Source organism: Dipteris shenzhenensis, chromosome 6 (assembly GCF_047967505.1).
Source record: "Dipteris shenzhenensis isolate YYH24624 ecotype China chromosome 6, Dip_SZ_1.0, whole genome shotgun sequence".
Taxonomy (NCBI): domain Eukaryota; kingdom Viridiplantae; phylum Streptophyta; class Polypodiopsida; order Gleicheniales; family Dipteridaceae; genus Dipteris; species Dipteris shenzhenensis.
The window spans coordinates 47,889,622-47,907,231 of NC_141601.1; positions in this window are offsets into that span (position 1 = coordinate 47,889,622).

Sequence of the window (17,610 nt, forward strand, 5' to 3'; positions counted from 1 at the left end):
AGCATATCTTTCAAAACCTAGTTTACTACTTCTGTCTAGCCACCGAACTGTGGATGTTCAGAGGAACTAAAACTAAGATTGGTATTTAACTTGCCAAAGACAAGTGTCCAGAAATCACTTGTAAACTTAGAGTCCCGATCACAAACTAGTCAGCTAGCAAACCATATAAACGAAATAATTGGTCAACAAACTGTTGAGCCAATTGACTTATTGTAACGATTGATCTAGTAGGCAAAAATCTAGCCATCTTTGTCAAACGATCTACTGTATCCCATATGGCATGATGAAGCTTGCACGTTCTTGGCAAACCCGTAATTAAATCCATGGAAATACTTTTCCATTTATTACCAAATGAGGATTCACAATCGTTGTAATAAACCCGAGCTCCTTAGGCATTCAGCCTCGGTAAATTGACAAATTTGACAACCTACAACATAGTTTTGAACAAATTTCCTCATCTTTGGCCAATAGAAAGAATGCTTCACTGGAGAGTGTCATGTGTACCCTTGGGTGTGTTGCACTAAGTGCATCATGACACTCCCGGAGAACCTTGGATTGAAGATCCAACAAATTTGGTACAAAAATTCATTTTGGAACAGCAAACCATTCCAAATCACCGACAGACCTACTGCCTCCTCTATTCTAGGTGGCGCAATCCCCAAGTCTTGATCAATTTTCACAAACATCCAATCCTAGACCCTCTGCCAATAAGAATTGAGATGCCTATTAGGGATGTTTTTATCAAAGCTATATGTATGTATTAATATAAAATCCTGGCTCTATCGAGCTAGATTTTTTAGTTTCATAATTTTGATAGAACATATTATAATTTTTATATTTTCTTTTAAAATTTGAAGAAAAACTCATAAATCTTGGTGAAACTTTAAAGTTTTTTCTCATAAAAGTTTCAAATCTTGGTGAATGTTTGAAGCCTTTAATTTTATTATGCCATACAAACTTTCAACACCAATATAAAAGTTTCGCCTCTTAATGAAAGTGTTAACATCCACAGAGTACAGCCGTAATCCGTGAGTAAAGGTGACCAGGCCGAATGATCTACTTCAATGGATAAGCTCAAGAGTTTGATACCCAAATACACCAAGGTCAGTGATTACACAGCAATGTGCACATGGAAGGAGTATGGCTCAAACTCAGGGAGTTTGATCCCCAAATACCCTAAGTCTGCTCCAAAGTCCAAGGATTCAAGGATTCCAAGCACAGATTGTACGTTTTGGCTGCCACCACCAGGAACAAGGAGATGCACAATTCAGGTCCATGCCCATGGAAGTGCAAGGAGCGAAAACAATGTGCACTTTTCAGCTCCACATCCATGGAAATAGCCATGCCAATGAAAATAGCCATGAAAGGAGTACAACTCAAACTCAGGGAGTTTGTTCTCCAAATATCCCGAGACAGGATTACCGTTGAGTGTCTCGTGGAAGCTGAGCCTCGCCACTCCAGGTTTGAGCCTCATGCATCATGCATGACCACAAACAAGTTAAGGTGTGAGGATGCTCAGGGAGTTTGAGGCCCGAATCACCTAAGCCTAGGAGGCCTAACACAAACGCTATTTGGGAGCCAGTTGGGAACACCTCCTAATGCCAGGCTTGTCCCAAGCTCTTTAATATGGTTAACACAAGCGCTATTTCCGCTAGTAGGGAGAGATGGTAAGAATAGAAATATGCCTTGGCACCCTACGGGCCCAAGAGCCCTTGGTTGTAAAGAGAGGGAGAGTGCTAAAAAGGAAAATGGTTCAAGTCCTCGTATTTTAGATTGCCCTGTAAACGCAAGAGCAAGAGATCTAAACTCAATCACTTGGAGACCCCCGCTCCAATGTTACGCTTGCTAGGGTCCCCATAGAGCAAGTGAATGCCCCTACCGAGGTACTTCAAACCCTTCAGTGTCTTGTTTCAAATGCCAGGGCCCACACTTCTTGAAGGACTATCCATACAAGGATCGTATGGAATGGAGCATCTATTCCACTGTCCCACAAGGAGAACCACTCCACTCACCCCACCAAAGAGCACCAGCCTAAGGCCATGTGGCCACAGTGCCATTACAAGTCATTACGAGGATGCAAGCCAAGGCACTAGGCAAGGCAATGAGGAAGCTTAAAAAGAAGGGTAAGGTATCCCCGTTGCCCGGTCCCAAGATTTCCCCATAGCCTCTAACTCGATCCAAGAAGGCCATTCGAGTAGGTGACAATTCCAACCAGGTGCTCATCATGGACGGTTCTGATGAGGAGACAGCTACCCTTGCCACCTCCTCTGCTTCCAAATAGTCTTCCACCCAAGGTGATCCTGAGGTACACTTGATCCTAGAAGTGAACAAACCAGTGCAGGCCCAAGTTCTGGCACCCGCACCCACCTATAAGGAGACTTATGCTGACTCGGTCTTAGAAAAGCAATACATAAAGGATGCCCAGAACTTGGTACGGGATTGCCAGGATAAGTTTGAACATCGACTAAAGGATAGTAGGGGGTCAGATACTATTCATCTAGCCCACTTGATGGACACGGAGGGGAGAAGTCGCTCAAGGTGCCAGAAAGGGTGGAGGAAGCTTGGAGCAATCAGAAGCTCCAGATCTGATGCAGAAGATGTTCTAGGAAGACCCAAGGTTGCATGACCTATAGGACAAAGGAGACTTGTATGGCTTTGATGACATGTTGTCCATGGAGGAAGAAGCTTCACCAAAACCCTGTGACAGTGGCTACTTTCCTATTGACAGAGGTGAAAATGCCGATCGCTTCTTTGCTAAGAGGAAATCCCATCCTATGGCATGATCTTTCCAATTGGATTAACAGACCGTTCCTACCTCCAGCACTAAGCCCAACCAATCAATGCTAGAAAAGGGGCAGAACCTACCCAAGATTCCCATCAATAATCTAGGTCAGTATTTCGTTCAACTATTGCTACCTCTTAGGATTATTGATTATGTGAAGTGGCTAAAATGTGCTCAGGACAAGATCATAGGCTTGGTATAAGCCAGTCAACTATCTAGAAAAGACATACAAAGTGTTTCTTACAAAGATTGCATATCAACAAACTCAAGTGCTAAATGTAATCATACAATGGTGTTCTAATGCATGTTGTAGTACAAGGACCATATCGTCGGCCTTCTACCTTCCCTCGATGTTCACAAGGTTGGTGTATTGTAGTCTAGACATCAACCGTGTCTAGGAAGAAGACACAAGGAGGTGCACCTGGAATATACTTTGGCTATTTAGATAAGCATCAATACTATACGTTGTTACTACCTAAATAAGACTATGGGTATAATATAATACCACAAATATGCTTATAGAAAAGGCTAGTATAACTTTTAGTGGAAATGAAACTATACATTTTAAAAGGTCATAAGGATGGCCCCATGTAAGCACACTTCTATGAAAAACTTTAGCAAATTCATGATTTGATTTACCAAGGCCTGTATTTTGCTCAGTGGTCAAAATAGTCCCTCAAATGGGAATGACATTGAATGGTAGGCATAAATTTGGGGGATGCTAATCAACATGGTCAATCATGAACATATCAACTACAAGTTTCACTCATTGTGAGATCTTGTGCGGTGCTTACAAAAGGATTGATCATATAATACAAGACATGGAGAATCTGGAAACATATGAATCTAATACAAAAACCCCTCATGAGGAACCTCGGCTAAGGTGCTATAATGAGATTGTAATTTATTTTGTCCTTGTGACATTGATAACAAGTGGAGTTTGGCAATGAATCTAGATCTTCCTTGTTAGTCTAGCTCTTGCATCATTGCATGGAGCATGCTTGCCTCCTAGCATAGCCTAAGGCCTACTGGTAGTCCCAAGGCTCTCGGGCATGACCTGGTGGTATGGGATGCCAAACTAGTTGGGAGGTGCAAGTAGCTCAACTTGTGTGTCATGCATGGGATGTCCCAATTTCCTAGGTCCTTTTCTCACTGATGTCATGCTTGGGTGATAAGCTAGCCTACATCCTTCTATTAGATATCAATGCTCCACTCTCATATGTAACTACGCGGGAGCCAGCTAACTCTACTTGTAAGCCCTCCATATGAGGAGAAGGCATTTGAGTAGCTCAGTTATCCGGTAGGTCCTGGTTTGGACACCAGATGGGGGCCATGTGTGGCCTGATGGATGGAAGCTTCAGATAGAGTTGGCACACCACCAACTAGGCTACATGCAAGTGCGGGAAGGCATCCCTTGACTGACCGCACTGGGGGTAGACGGAGCATTTCTCGGGGCAGCCCACTCTCAGGTTACGGGGCCTGTTTGGAGCCTCAGATGATCCCGGATGGCTGTTGGCCAAATGGGCACCATAGGTTAGTTGCCCTGTTTTGCAGGTTCTATCGTATGGTCAGTGGCCTATTTCGGGACCGACCCCCAGTTCAATGTTTTGGGCAGACTAGGTCAGCCACCCAAGTGAGCCTAATCGACTATGACTGGTGGCTATATAAGAGCAAGCCCATGAAGCCCATTTCATCACTGGCTACAGCAACCCTTATTCCTTAGCATTCAGCCTCCATCTTCTACTGTTTCTAGCATGCCATCGAAGCTTCTTTCACAGGAGCACACGATTGGGAGGCAGTGCCATCTATTGTATCAGTTCTATAGTAATCAAATTTTTGATTCTCCATACTATCTTGTTTTCTCTCTTGTGTACGAGATCTTGTTATCTGTTGAGCATAAACGTTGTATTATTTTCTTACATGGTATCAGAGCCTGGACTCTAGCAAGAAGATTTGGTAGAGTGTTTCTGTTTGCGAGCAGATTGTGAGAGATGGCCCAGCCCATAAGACTGCAAATCCCACTGTTCGGCGAAAGCGGAAAGTTAGACGGCTCTAACTATCCTCTCTGGAAGTTCAAGATGAAGACCATCCTAAGCACATATGAGCTTTGGGACACTGCTACGGGGTGGATGTGAGGCCAGACCGGATCCAGCCAATGCAGGACAACAGATAGTACCAACTGCGGATGAGATTCTGGTGTGGACAAGAAGAAATGCAGATGTGCTGTGTTCTATTGTCTGCAATATTAGTGATTCCATCATGGCATTAATTCAACATGTCACCATAGTGGAGGAGGCATGGGTGATCTTGAAAAATCAGTACGAGACCACGAATCAGATGCGGATTCAGAATCTGGAGACTCAACTCATGAACGAGAAGTTGTCTGAGTCTGAAGCGGTAGAGTAGTTCATCATGAGGGTGAAGAATCTGTGTGATCAGATGCAAAGTACGACGGTCTTGTTACGGCGCTGAATATGCAAAACAGAAATCCACCCCTCAACTTTGAGGATTTCAGCGCGATGCTTCTAGAGGAGGAGATGCATCAAAAGATGAGGACTGGAGAAGATTTGGCTTTCTGGACCGGATCAAAGAAAGGTAAGGGTAAGGACTCTGGTAACCCATCTTCTTCTGATGATAAAAAGAGAAAGAAGAAGATCAAGTGCTTCTATTGCAACAAGGCAGGGCACAAGCAGAATGAGTGCCGAAAGAAGATTGCAGATGAGAAGAACAGAGTAAAGAAAGAGTCCAGCAATAGCATGCAGGCGGTACCAATAGAGCTGTTTGTAGCAATTGAGGAGATTTGCACGGAGGTAGTTCATGTACCTGCAGATGAACCTTGGATCATTGACAGTGGTGCATCGCGCCACATGACTAGTCGGAAGGATTGGTATACCTCTCTATAGCCGGTAGGGAATGACATCATGGTAGCAGTCAGCAATGATGCAAAATGTCCAGCAAAAGGAAAAGATACGATTACTCTCAAGTTAGACAGAGTTGTAAAATAATTGTCCGATGTTCTTTATGTGCCAGATATCAAGAGGAACTTGTTGTCCGTTTCTGCGATCAATTCGATAAGAATGGTGCACAGATCCTGAATCTTCAAGGGAAGGTCATTGGTAAAGGTACACGGCGTAACAACATTTACGAACTCTCAGCTTTCAGTGCTCGAGCGGATGTGAAGAACACTAAGCTGTGGCATGAGAGGTTTGGTCATCTAAACCTTAGTTCTTTGAAGGAGATGCATAAAAGTGGAATGATTGCAGACCTACCAGAAATTTCAGATCTGCCCGATGTATGTGAAGCTTGCATGATGGGCAAGCAGCATCAGCAGCCCTTTCCTAAAGAGGCCAGTAGAGCAAAGGCTCCTCTAGAGCTCGTTCACATGGACCTCTGCGGAAAGATAGAGACGGAAGCTTTGGGTGGTTCCTTCTACTTCATGATGCTGATCGACGACTATAGTAGAACGATATGGATATACTTCCTAAAGACGAAAGACGAGGCTTTCAGTAGGTTCAAGGAATGGCATGTAATGGTCGAGAAAGAATCGGGGAGGAAGGTGAAGAAGCTGAGATCAGACAGAGGTGGAGAGTTCACATTGACTGAATTCGAAAGTTACTGCAAAAGTCACAGAATCAAGAGGCAGAAACCCCCGCCACATACATCACAGCAAAATGGAGTAGCAGAACGCAAGATGCGCGTCATCTGCGAAATGGGCCGGAGTAGATGAAAGGGAAAGATTCGCCAAAGACTTTCTGGGCTAAAGCATGTAAAACTGCAGTTTACATCCTCAATCGTAGCTACACGAAGGCTGTGAATGGGATGACTCCACTGCAAGTCTTTTCTAGTAAGAAACCTTCAGCTGCATATTTTAGAGTTTTTGGATGTGACTATTTTGTGCATGTCCCTGATGCTACCAGGACCAAATTGGAACCGAAGAGCCAGTGAAGCATGTAAAACTGCAGTTTACATCCTCAATCATAGCTACACAAAGGCTGTGAACGGGATGACTCCACTACAAGCCTTTTCTAGTAAGAAACCTTCAGCTGCACATTTCAGAGTTTTTGAATGTGACTGTTTTGTGCCTGTCCCTGATGCTACCAGGACCAAATGGGAACCGAAGAGCCGGAAGTGTATTTTCTTGGGCTATAGTGAAGAGGCGAAGGGTTACCATCTCTATAACCCTGTTACCAAGAAGGTAATTGTAAGTCGCGAGGTGGTCTTCTCAAAACAACCACATCAATTAGAGGAGGATGCTTCCTTCCCAGACAACGAGGACCAGGATATCCATCTAGTACTGCCACCAACAGCAGACCGAACTCCCCCAACGGTGCTTGGGAGGATTCAAGACAAAGAAGATGAAGAAGAGCTTGCAGAACCACAACGGCAATGGCCATTCCCGAAGTGGATAAAGTAGCTTTTGGATGGCAGAGAACCTCCAGCCATTGAGGAGGAACCATCCGAACACCGCCAGTCCAAGAGATTAGAGGAGCAAAGAAGGGCGCAGGAAAACTTGGTCAACTATGCTTTGATGACAGAAGTGATCTGTGCTGATGAACCCAAGTGTCTTGAAGAGGCATAGTGAAGAGGCATAGGGTGATGGAGGCTATGCAGTCGGAGTATGGCTCCATAATGAAGAACAACACTTGGGACCTCGTGGATCGACCACCAAAACGCAAGGTAATCAAAAGCAAGTGGGTGTACAAGACCAAGTACAAGTCCGACGACATGTTGGATAAGTACAAGGCTCGGCTCGGGTTTTGATTATCAAGATACTTTTGCTCCCACAACTTGACTAACCACAATTCGCAATGTTTTGGCTTTAGCTGCCCAGGGAAGTTGGCCCGTGTTTCAGATGGATGTGAAATCCACCTTTTTGAATGGAGATCTCAAGGAGGAGGTATATGTGGAACAACCACCAGGTTTTGAGATCCCGATTCAGAAGGTAAAGTCTGCAAACTAAAGAAGGCACTTTACGGGCTAAAACAGGCCCCACGAGCATGGTACCAACAAATTGATGCCTACTTTTTGCAAAACGGGTTCAGGAGGAGCCCATCTAATGCAAATTTGTATATCTTCAGAGAAGGAGGTAGGTGTATGATCGTGGTCCTTTATGTGGACGACCTTGTCATAACAGGGAACCATGAAGAGAAGATCTCATAGACGAAGCATTTCTAGGAAGAGAGTTTGAAATGACAGACCTCGGACTCATGCATTTTTGTTTGGGGATTGAAGTTTGGCAGGAGCCGAAATAGATCTTCATTTCACAGCTGAAGTATGCTGGAGAGATACTGAAGGCATTTGGCATGGCTGAGTGCAAGACAGTTGGTACCCCTTTGGAGGTTGACGCAAAGCTCTCAAACGAGGATTCATCACCACTGGTGGACGAAGCGAAGTAAAGAAGGCTTGTGGGTAGCTTGATTTACCTGTGCAACACACGGCCGGACATCAGCTTTGCGACTGGTGTACTAAGCGGGTTTTCCAATAAGCCCTAGGAGAACCATTGGAGGGCAGGGATGCGGGTGCTGAAATACATCAAAGGCACACTTGATTATGGCATCACCTATACCAAGGGCAACATCTTGACCGGATTCTATGACTCGGATTGGGCAGGAGATGTGGACAGCAGGAGATCAGTGACAAGGTACTATTTCTCACTTAGATTTGGAGTTGTGTCATGGGTCAGCAAGAAGCAACCCACAGTTGCTCTTTCTTCTACCGAGGCCGAGTACAAATCTGCATGCTTTGCTTCTTGCAAAGCAGTGTGGTTGAGGAGGATTTTGGGGAACATGGGTGCAGTGTAGAACAAGCCTATGCAATTATCATGTGACAATCAGAGTTGCATGGCGATTGCAAAGAACCCAGTGTTCCACGCTCACACAAAACACATTGAGATTCAATATCACTTTGTACGCGAGCTGATCATGGATGGAGAGGTCGACTTGGTGTACTGTCCAACTACAGAGAATACTACGGACATCTTCACGAAGGCTCTTAAAAGAGACTTGTTGGAGAGGCATCTTCATCGACTTGGCATTGGGCTGAAAAAGTAAGTTCACTTGCGGGTGGACATTGAGGGGGTTGTTAGATATCAATGCTCCACTCTCATGTAACTACGCGAGAACCAGCTAACTCTACTTGTAAGCCCCCCATATGAGGAGAAGGCATTTGAGTAGCTCGGTTATCCGGTAGGTCCTGGTTTGGACACCAAATGGGGGCCATGTGTGGCTTGATGATTGGACGGCTTCAGATAGAGTTGGCACACCACCAACTAGGCTACATGCAAGTGCGGGAAGGCATCCCTTGACTGATCGTACTGAGGGTAGATGGAGCATTTCCCGGGGCAGCCCACTCTCGGGTTGCGGGGCCTGTTTGGAGCCTCAGATGATCCCAGATGGCTGTGGGCTGAATGATAACCGTAGGTTAGTTGCTTTGTTTTGCACACCAGTTCTATCGTATGGTCGATGGCCTATTTCGGGACCGACCCCCAGTCGACCGTTTTGGGCGGACTGGGTCGGCCACCCAATTGAGCCTAACTGACTATGACTGGTGGCTTTTATAAGAGCAAGCCCGTGAAGCCCATTTCATCACTAGCTACAGCAACCCTTATTCCTTAGCATTCAGCCTCTGTCTTCTACTATTTCCAGCATGCCATCGAAGCTTCTTTCACAGGAGCGCACGGTTGGGAGGTAGCGCCATCTATTGTATCAGTTCTACAATAATCAAATTTTTGATTCTCCATACTATCTTGTTTTCTCTCTTGTGTACGAGATCCTGTTATCTGTTGAGCACAGATGACGTATTATTTTCTTACACCTTCTACATTATTTCATATGGTTGTCTTCTTTAGGCTTGTTTTGTAGGTCTGGGATTTTAGGAGCTTTGGGGTGGTGTCAATTGGTATCAGAGAAAACTCCTGAAAGGCAAAACTTTGTAGAGGGAATCATTGGCCAAGCTTTTTTCTAGGTGTGAGAAAATTTGTAAATTGCTGACTTCTCTACAAGTGCAATTGAATTCATCAATTAGAGTCGGGATAAATTTGTTTTTGAGAAGAGAAGGTGAATTTTGTTTTTGAGAAGAGAAGGTGAATCTAGTGCAAGATTATCTTGATTATGAGGAAGGTTGAGCAAGAAATTAGAGATGAGCCAAGAATCATAGGAAAGGCATGGATTAGCTCGTTATAGGAAAGTTGGGTCTAGAACTTCTAGAAAGTAAGCGGTACTTTGATGTAGGATGCAATGCAAATTGTACCTCATTTATTGTGCATAAACGGGCATGGCTCTAGTTTTAGCATGAAACTTGATCACACCCTAAGAGAAGGGGCTAGGAAGGGGGAACATGCTCAATTGCATTTGTTCCCTACTTTTTGGCTATGGTCTCTGAGGGAAAAAGAAAAATCTTTGATAGCTAAAAGTCACACAGTCTAAAAAGAGTTAATGTTTTAAGGAAAAGCAAGATTTTTTGTTAAAAAAGGACAACAACTTTTGAGGAAAACATTGTTTTCCAAAAGCAAATGCTCTTTTGGAGGAGAGCAAAAGCACAACTTTAGGAAGCTCTTTTTGAATGCTTTCTTGGCACCTAGGGGTAGGTTAACAGTTATAAATCCCACCCCCTCTCTCGTTCAAAACTTCCATACTAGTGTGTGTTGTCAGCATAGCAATTTGATCTACAATAGGCCCTCCTACTTCAATTTCAATCCAAAGAAGGAGATCCTAGGTGGATTTTGTTTGAATTCACTTCATCACTTCACTTCTACTCTTGCCATCCTTGCTATTCTAGAAGTCGCCCTCTTGCTATTCTGGTATGATTTGTAGTATTCTCGAATCTCTAATTTCAAAACTTTCCTATCAGCTCTAAGCTCTTGACTTGAACCAAAATAGTTTGCCATCCATCTTAATGCTTTTGAAATTGAAATTCAGTACTCCAAACTAGCCAATTTAATTCTTCTCTCTACCTACAATCTTCTAGGTTAGGCCATTTGCAGGACTTTTCTATGGCTGGTTTGATAGTCAAGGATTATACAATGATTTGTTCACTAAGGAAAGTTTCAAGAACTTTTTAGCAACTTTGGATGTCGAATTTGATGAGGTTACCTTGAATCATACATAGCTGGTTCAACAAATGAATGCGATTCAGTCTTCAATCATGGCTTTATGAACACCTTCTAGGTTCTTACTCATATGGACATTATGGTCTTTTTGTCCAACATAAATATCAATTCGGATCGCATTCTAGATAATAGAAGGGTGGAACCAAGGAGGTGGTGTATACTAGCCAAATAAGTGGTAGGTACACTTTCGATTTCATCCCTATTTGATGACAAGAGGATTGATCTCGTAGCAGGATATTTGCCAATAAAGGCCCTCCTTTGGTGGAAGGAATTGTAGCTGAAACCCACCACATGGGCCAAATTTGAAGAAACTTCTAGGAAAGAATTCCTAAAGGAGGAAGGCTATTGCATTGTGGGCAAGTTTAAACTCAGAGACTTGTAGACATGTGCAACAAAGATGGATCCCATCACTTTGATGGGATTCTTTACTGATGGACACCTTGATTCTTATAAGCTTTAGGCCAAGAACAACAAGAGTAACACTTTGCATGAGGGCATAAGCTATGCACACATATATGATGATACTATGACCTCAACAATGCGGACAACCATTTTGGATACATGAGGGAAGAACAAGCGCAAGTTCTTCTAGCCGTCTTTTGGCATTGGGGAGGGCAAGTCTCAAGACAGCAAGGGGAATTCGATAAGAGCAATAGAGATCATTTCCTACACTACATCTCAAGAAAGAGGAATGATGCGTCATCTGCTAGGAACGTGGTCATACCAAGTCTGAATGTCCAAAAAAGAGGGTTTCCCCACAAGCACCAAGAACCATGCTGAAACTGGGTCAAAGAGGGTAGTCTAAAGCTTCCAACTAGACTTCTTTGACAACTATTTTAGTTAATGTTATTACTTGCCCTACTTCTTGTAATAACACTTTTAATCATAAATTACTTGGCCCCCATGACCTCTTCTAACCTAGGATATAGGAGGCAGTAGGTCAGTGGGTGATTCGAAATGGTTTGCTGTTCCAAAATGAATTTGTGTACCAAATTTATTGGATCTTCAATCCAAGGTTCTTCAAGAGTGTCATGATGTAGATGCACCTAGTGCAAGGCACCTAATGGTTCACATGACACTCTCTCTGGTGAATCATTCTTTTTATTGGCCTAAGATGAGGGAATTTGTTCAAAACTATGTCGTAGGTTGCCAAATTTGTCAAGTGACCAAGGCTGAATGCCTAGGGAGATTAGGTTTATTACAGCAATTGTGAATCCTTGGTAATAAATGGAAAAGTGTGTCCATGGAATGTGTTTGCCAAGAACATGCAAGCTTCATGATGCCATATGGGATACAGTAGATCATTTAAAAAAGATGGCTAGATTTTTGCCTACTACTAGACCAATCGTTACAAGTCAATTGGCTCAACTATTGGTTGACCAATTTTTTTGTTTGTATGGTTTGCTAGCTGATTAGTTTGTGATATGGGCTCTAAGTTTACGAGTGATTACTAGACACTTGTCTTTGGCACAAGTACTCACGACTTGGAACATCAAAAGAAAGAAGGTAGTAATGTTTGGTGCTGACTAGGCTGCCTTGAATGGGTACCTTCTCATAGATATCACGTATATATTTGCAACCAAAACATATGAGATGCACGTAAGCAATCGAGCTTGCATCAATGGCAAGAGGTTATGCAACATAGGAGAGTTTATATCAAAACATGAACACTGAGATTGAAGGATTTGGGACGATTGTATAATTTCTCTTCCTGAAGAATGCTTTGGGCTATCTTATGATGCATTTTATCTTTGCGATATTGTAGATATATGTATATTTGTGTGTGTGTTTATGTGTGTGTGCGCGCATGTGTGTGTGTATCTGTATATATGTATGTATGTATGTATGTATGTCTGCATGCATGCATGTATGTAAGTATGTATGTATGTACATATGTATGTATGTATGTGTGTGTGTGTGTGTGTGTGTGTGTGTGTGTGTGTGTGTGTGTGTGTGTGTGTGTGTGTGTGTGTGTGTGTGTGTGTGTAAATATAAATTAAATATAAATATAAAAGATACATCTTCACATAGCAAGTCCTTGCCTTAGAGATGTAATCTCTAATTTGAAAGAGCCATGTATGAACTAATTATACTCTAAAATGGATGTAAGAGATATGTTCAAGAATTCTACCCATTTCGTTAGACACACACCGGCCTATTCTAGTATCCCTTATCAAAATTCTCTAGGCAGCAATCGTGGTAGGCTCACAAGTGAACTCTAAATCGGCCTATCTTGGCTGATAGTCTGCTTATATAAGCCCAAGTTTCTCTCACAATTTGTAGAGTGACATTTTAGGCAATTATACTACTGCGTCATCACTTTATTCTATTTAGAGCTACTAATAATTACGGATTATGAATTGAGAAATGTTAACTTTAGGAGTTGTGTGGCTAATTTGGCCATTTATAAAAGCTTCAACTCAGTAGCTTGAGAGACAATATGACTTCTAAAGTTTGAGAACATGTATCCCCAAGTTTCACATGTAGATATTTAGCATAATTCTTCTTCAAATTTCCTTTGAAAGCTTATTCGTTTTTCTTGCACTTGAGTTTTTCCCATACTCTACATTATTAAGATAAAAGGGGGGCGAATTGCTCAAGAGTTCCTCAATGATGGGCTACAAAATTGTATGTATGGAGAAAGGACATTAGGCTTGGGTCTACATTGTTCCCTTTTAAAATTTCTTCATACTATCCCCATGACTTTTCCTACATTGGATTGGAAGGGTAAGGTACCTTTACTTCTTATGTTTCTCATTGACACTTCAGACTTGTCTAACCTTGTAAGAAAATGTACTTTTTCATGGATATTTGAGTAAGCTAATGGAGGGGGATCCCTTTTGAATTCTTTACACTTAGGAATTTTTTGAGCACGTTCCCTTAGAGCTGATTGTGGTTTTAAAGATTTGTTAGAACTATGGTAGGAAGTAAGGATACTTATGGCTATACCTGAGTCGACTTGATTTGACTTGTTTAAGTTTCAGGCCTGATTATGGCACGGGGACTATGGAGCTCCTTCCCTTGGCCACTAGGCCGTGATGCTTGAACCAGCATCAAGTTATTGGATGCATCCATTGTCCATGGTATGGAAGGTCTACAAGAAGATGCATTTCCTCTTTATATATTTGATATTCAAGAAATTTCTCCATGTAGTAGAGATAATCTATCTAGAAACTCAAAGTGTGAATTCTAATAAGAAGGATGTTCTTTTGATACTCAGGCATGATATCCTCGACCAATTGGTTGAGCGTCTTTCACTTGATTCATCTTACAAATGTCCTCGACCTACTGGTCTAAGGATACTTACATGACTATGGAAACTTGGCCACCCTCCACCAATTGGTTGGAGAGGATTTATACTTGTGCTTACTTTTCACTTACAGATCCAGATCCACTATTAAAATAATGGATAGTAAGATGACCTCGACCGATTGATCATAGGAAGTTCACTTATTACACTCTAAAGTATTATCCAGCTAACTGGTTGAAATTATGGTTTACCATTGTAGGGTAGCAGTCCCCACCCACACACGGGAGTGATTGCTACCCTCCTTTTGTGTTAGTGTAGATAGGCCTATTGCGGGTTATGGTTTGGTGGTCTACACACACACACACATAAATAAACAAATTTGATTAGTAAATGTATCTCACAGACACATACACTTATTTCTTTACACACAAGCACACACATGCATGCACACACACACATGAATATTAACCACCCCACATACCAAGCCCACTAGTCATCCCATACCTCCTCTAATCCCATGCACTCATTAGCTCCTTACTCTACTTGTGACTTAAACTTCACTTGTGGCTAAATTATTATTTTTAATTGTTTAAGAATCCATATATTCCTAGGTAAAGCGATAACAAGCCGTAACTATGATGTTCTAACACTTAGTTTGTTTGGATGGTGGCAGGTAAGTGGACCCCGACCTTGGAACCTGGACTGCCTAAGGATTCGACATCTTTTTTCAATATTATGTTTGTCAAGCTCAAAATTATTAAAAATTATTGATTTGATTAAAAATTTTGCAAACTCTAGTTGCATTTTTCAACTTGGATGTCTCAAACATTTTTTTCTTATATGTTTTCCTTTTTAAACTTTTTATCCAATTGGGGTGGTAGTAGCAAGCTAAGGGTGTCCACTTTTTGACCACTCCAGGCAAAGTGTGACACCTCCAACTCACAAATACAAAGGATTGCACCACCTCGATTGTGGTACTGCATGCAGTCAAACTTGAACACGTGGAGGTTCCCGAGTGGAGGTTCGACAGGAGCAAAAAGCTCGATCGTGGTATTGTGCAGAAACCACAGCTGAGCAAATAAACCTCGAACGTGATTATGTGTCATCCAACGTGCCTACCTCATTCGAGGGGTGTGGCTGCCTACATGCGCATCCAAAAATGTCGATTGTGGTATTTGGGCACGACACTCTGAGCACCTGTGGCAGCACCCGTGGCAGTGAGTTGGCAAGTTAAATACCACGATTGTGGTATTTCCTACCTCGATCGTGGTATTTTATACCTCGATCGTGGTATTTCATACCTCGATCATGGTATGCATGGATGACACATCTTGCGCCCGTGGTAGTGAGTTGGCATTCCAATTACCTCAACAGAGGTATGTTGACGTGGCATATGTTGCATTTGGTGAGGCAAATCCTACATGGTATGCTTGCGTGGTCACAGAAGTACCTCGATCGAGGTAAGTTGGCATGCTGAGTTGGCGGAGAAAACCTCGATCATGGTCATTTCATGGATCCTCACATGCATAGGTGTTGCATGAAAACCTCGATTGAGGTATGGTTCTTCATTGAGGTATGGTTCTTCATGCCTCACATGCATATGTGTGTGAAGGAAACCTTGATCGTGGTATGTTCATACATCCCTCTCATGCATGGATGTCACATCAAATCCACTATCGAGGTATTGATTATATGGTATGCCCTATCAATTACCCCACGATCGAGGTAATTGACTATGATAAGCCATTGTGATTACCACGGGGAGGCTGACACGTGTCCGGAGTTTAGTCCAAAACCAGGATCGAGGTGGTAATTGCAAGTATCCGACGAAAATCACTGATGGACATCTCGAACAAACATGGCAAGAGGAGGCGATCTAGATGCAGCGCAACATGACGAGGGGAGGGACAGTGCAATGATGGGAGGGGCACCCAAAGATTCTAGGTTGGCCCTCATGTATAATGTGTTTCAATAGGGGCACTTCTGATTGTTTTTCTATGATGAGACTCAAGGTGGCTGACGGAAGGGGGAGGCGGAGAGAGGGGGGAGGGAGGTGGAGGCGTATGGAGGGAGGCGGAGGGAGTGGGGAGGGAGGTGGAGGCGTATGGAGGGGTGCTTCCGATTGTTTTTCTATGATGAGACTCAGGGTGGCTGAGGGAAGGGGGAGCGGAGGGAGTGGGGAGGGAGGTGGAGGCATATGGAGGGAGGCGGAGGGAGTGGGGAGGGAGGTGGAGGTGTATGGATGGTGGCTGAGGGAAGGGGGAGGCAGAGGGAGTATGGAGGGAGGTGGAGGCGTAGGGAGGGTGGCTGAGGGAAGGGGGAGGCGGAGGGAGTGGGGAGGGAGGTGGAGGCATAGGGAGGGGGGCGAGAGGCGGATGGAGGTAGGGATGTGGAGGCTGTAGCTTGGGCATGCATTGGGGCAAATTCTAGGTGGAAATCCAAATCGTTCTGCAAGTCCACTTGTTAGGCTATCCTGTTATGATGCATGCACTCGAGTTTGAGGTAAGCTGTTATCAAATGCTGTTATCAATTGACGAGTCAGCAAAATGCTATTATCAAATGCATGGGCAACCATATCGGTCAATGGATACCACTTGTCTTTAGGTTTAGGCATCAGTTTTATTTTTTGCATGTTAATGTTGCATTTTTCGTGTCCTCGTTTGGGAAGTGTAAGCTTAATCTTCATGCTACGAATTCAAATCCCAATGGCAATCTATGCTCTCATTTCTAGTAAGCGACATTTTCATTCTTGAAAGAGCGTAAAGTGGGGCCTATTTGCAGGTGCATGTTTTGAATGTAAGAAGTTTGGCCACATGGCTTCTCAGTGCCCTCTTGTTACGCACAAAAGGCCTTTGGAAAATATGCCTCAAAAAAAGAAAGTCCCCAAGAGCCCCAAAAATTGGTTAATGATACTATGCCACCCAACAGAAGGGTGTCAAGCCTCTTACTCCAGCTCAGGAAAAAGGCAAGACACCTGTTGTGTCCAATGGGAATGCCTCTCCCTCTTTGCCTTCCACCTCTCAGCCCAAAGGGAAAGACAAAACTTTGCAGGAGGTTTGGCAGACTCCCAAGAAAACTGTCGTTGCTAGACGACCTTTACCTTCTCACACTTGGAATGGTGCATCCTCGATTGGTCGTACTCTTGAAGAAAATTCAGGAATGGGTGTTACATGGGCAGCTATGACAGCCAATCGGACTCTCTTTCTCGAAGAAGATATTGTTGGTTTGCTACCCACTTCTCAACCAGTTGTAATACCTCAGGGCCAGGGTCCGCGGATCTTGAGGTTGATATGCAGGTCTGATTTCAGTTCTCTCTCTACTATACATAATCTATAAATATGTTGTTGAAACTTATATGTTTGACACTTGATGTACAGGGTTTGTGTGATGCTTTTCTAAATGGAAGATAGTTTGGGAGTATCTCAATCACTTACATCTAGATGTGGTAGCTTTGCAAGAACATAATCAACA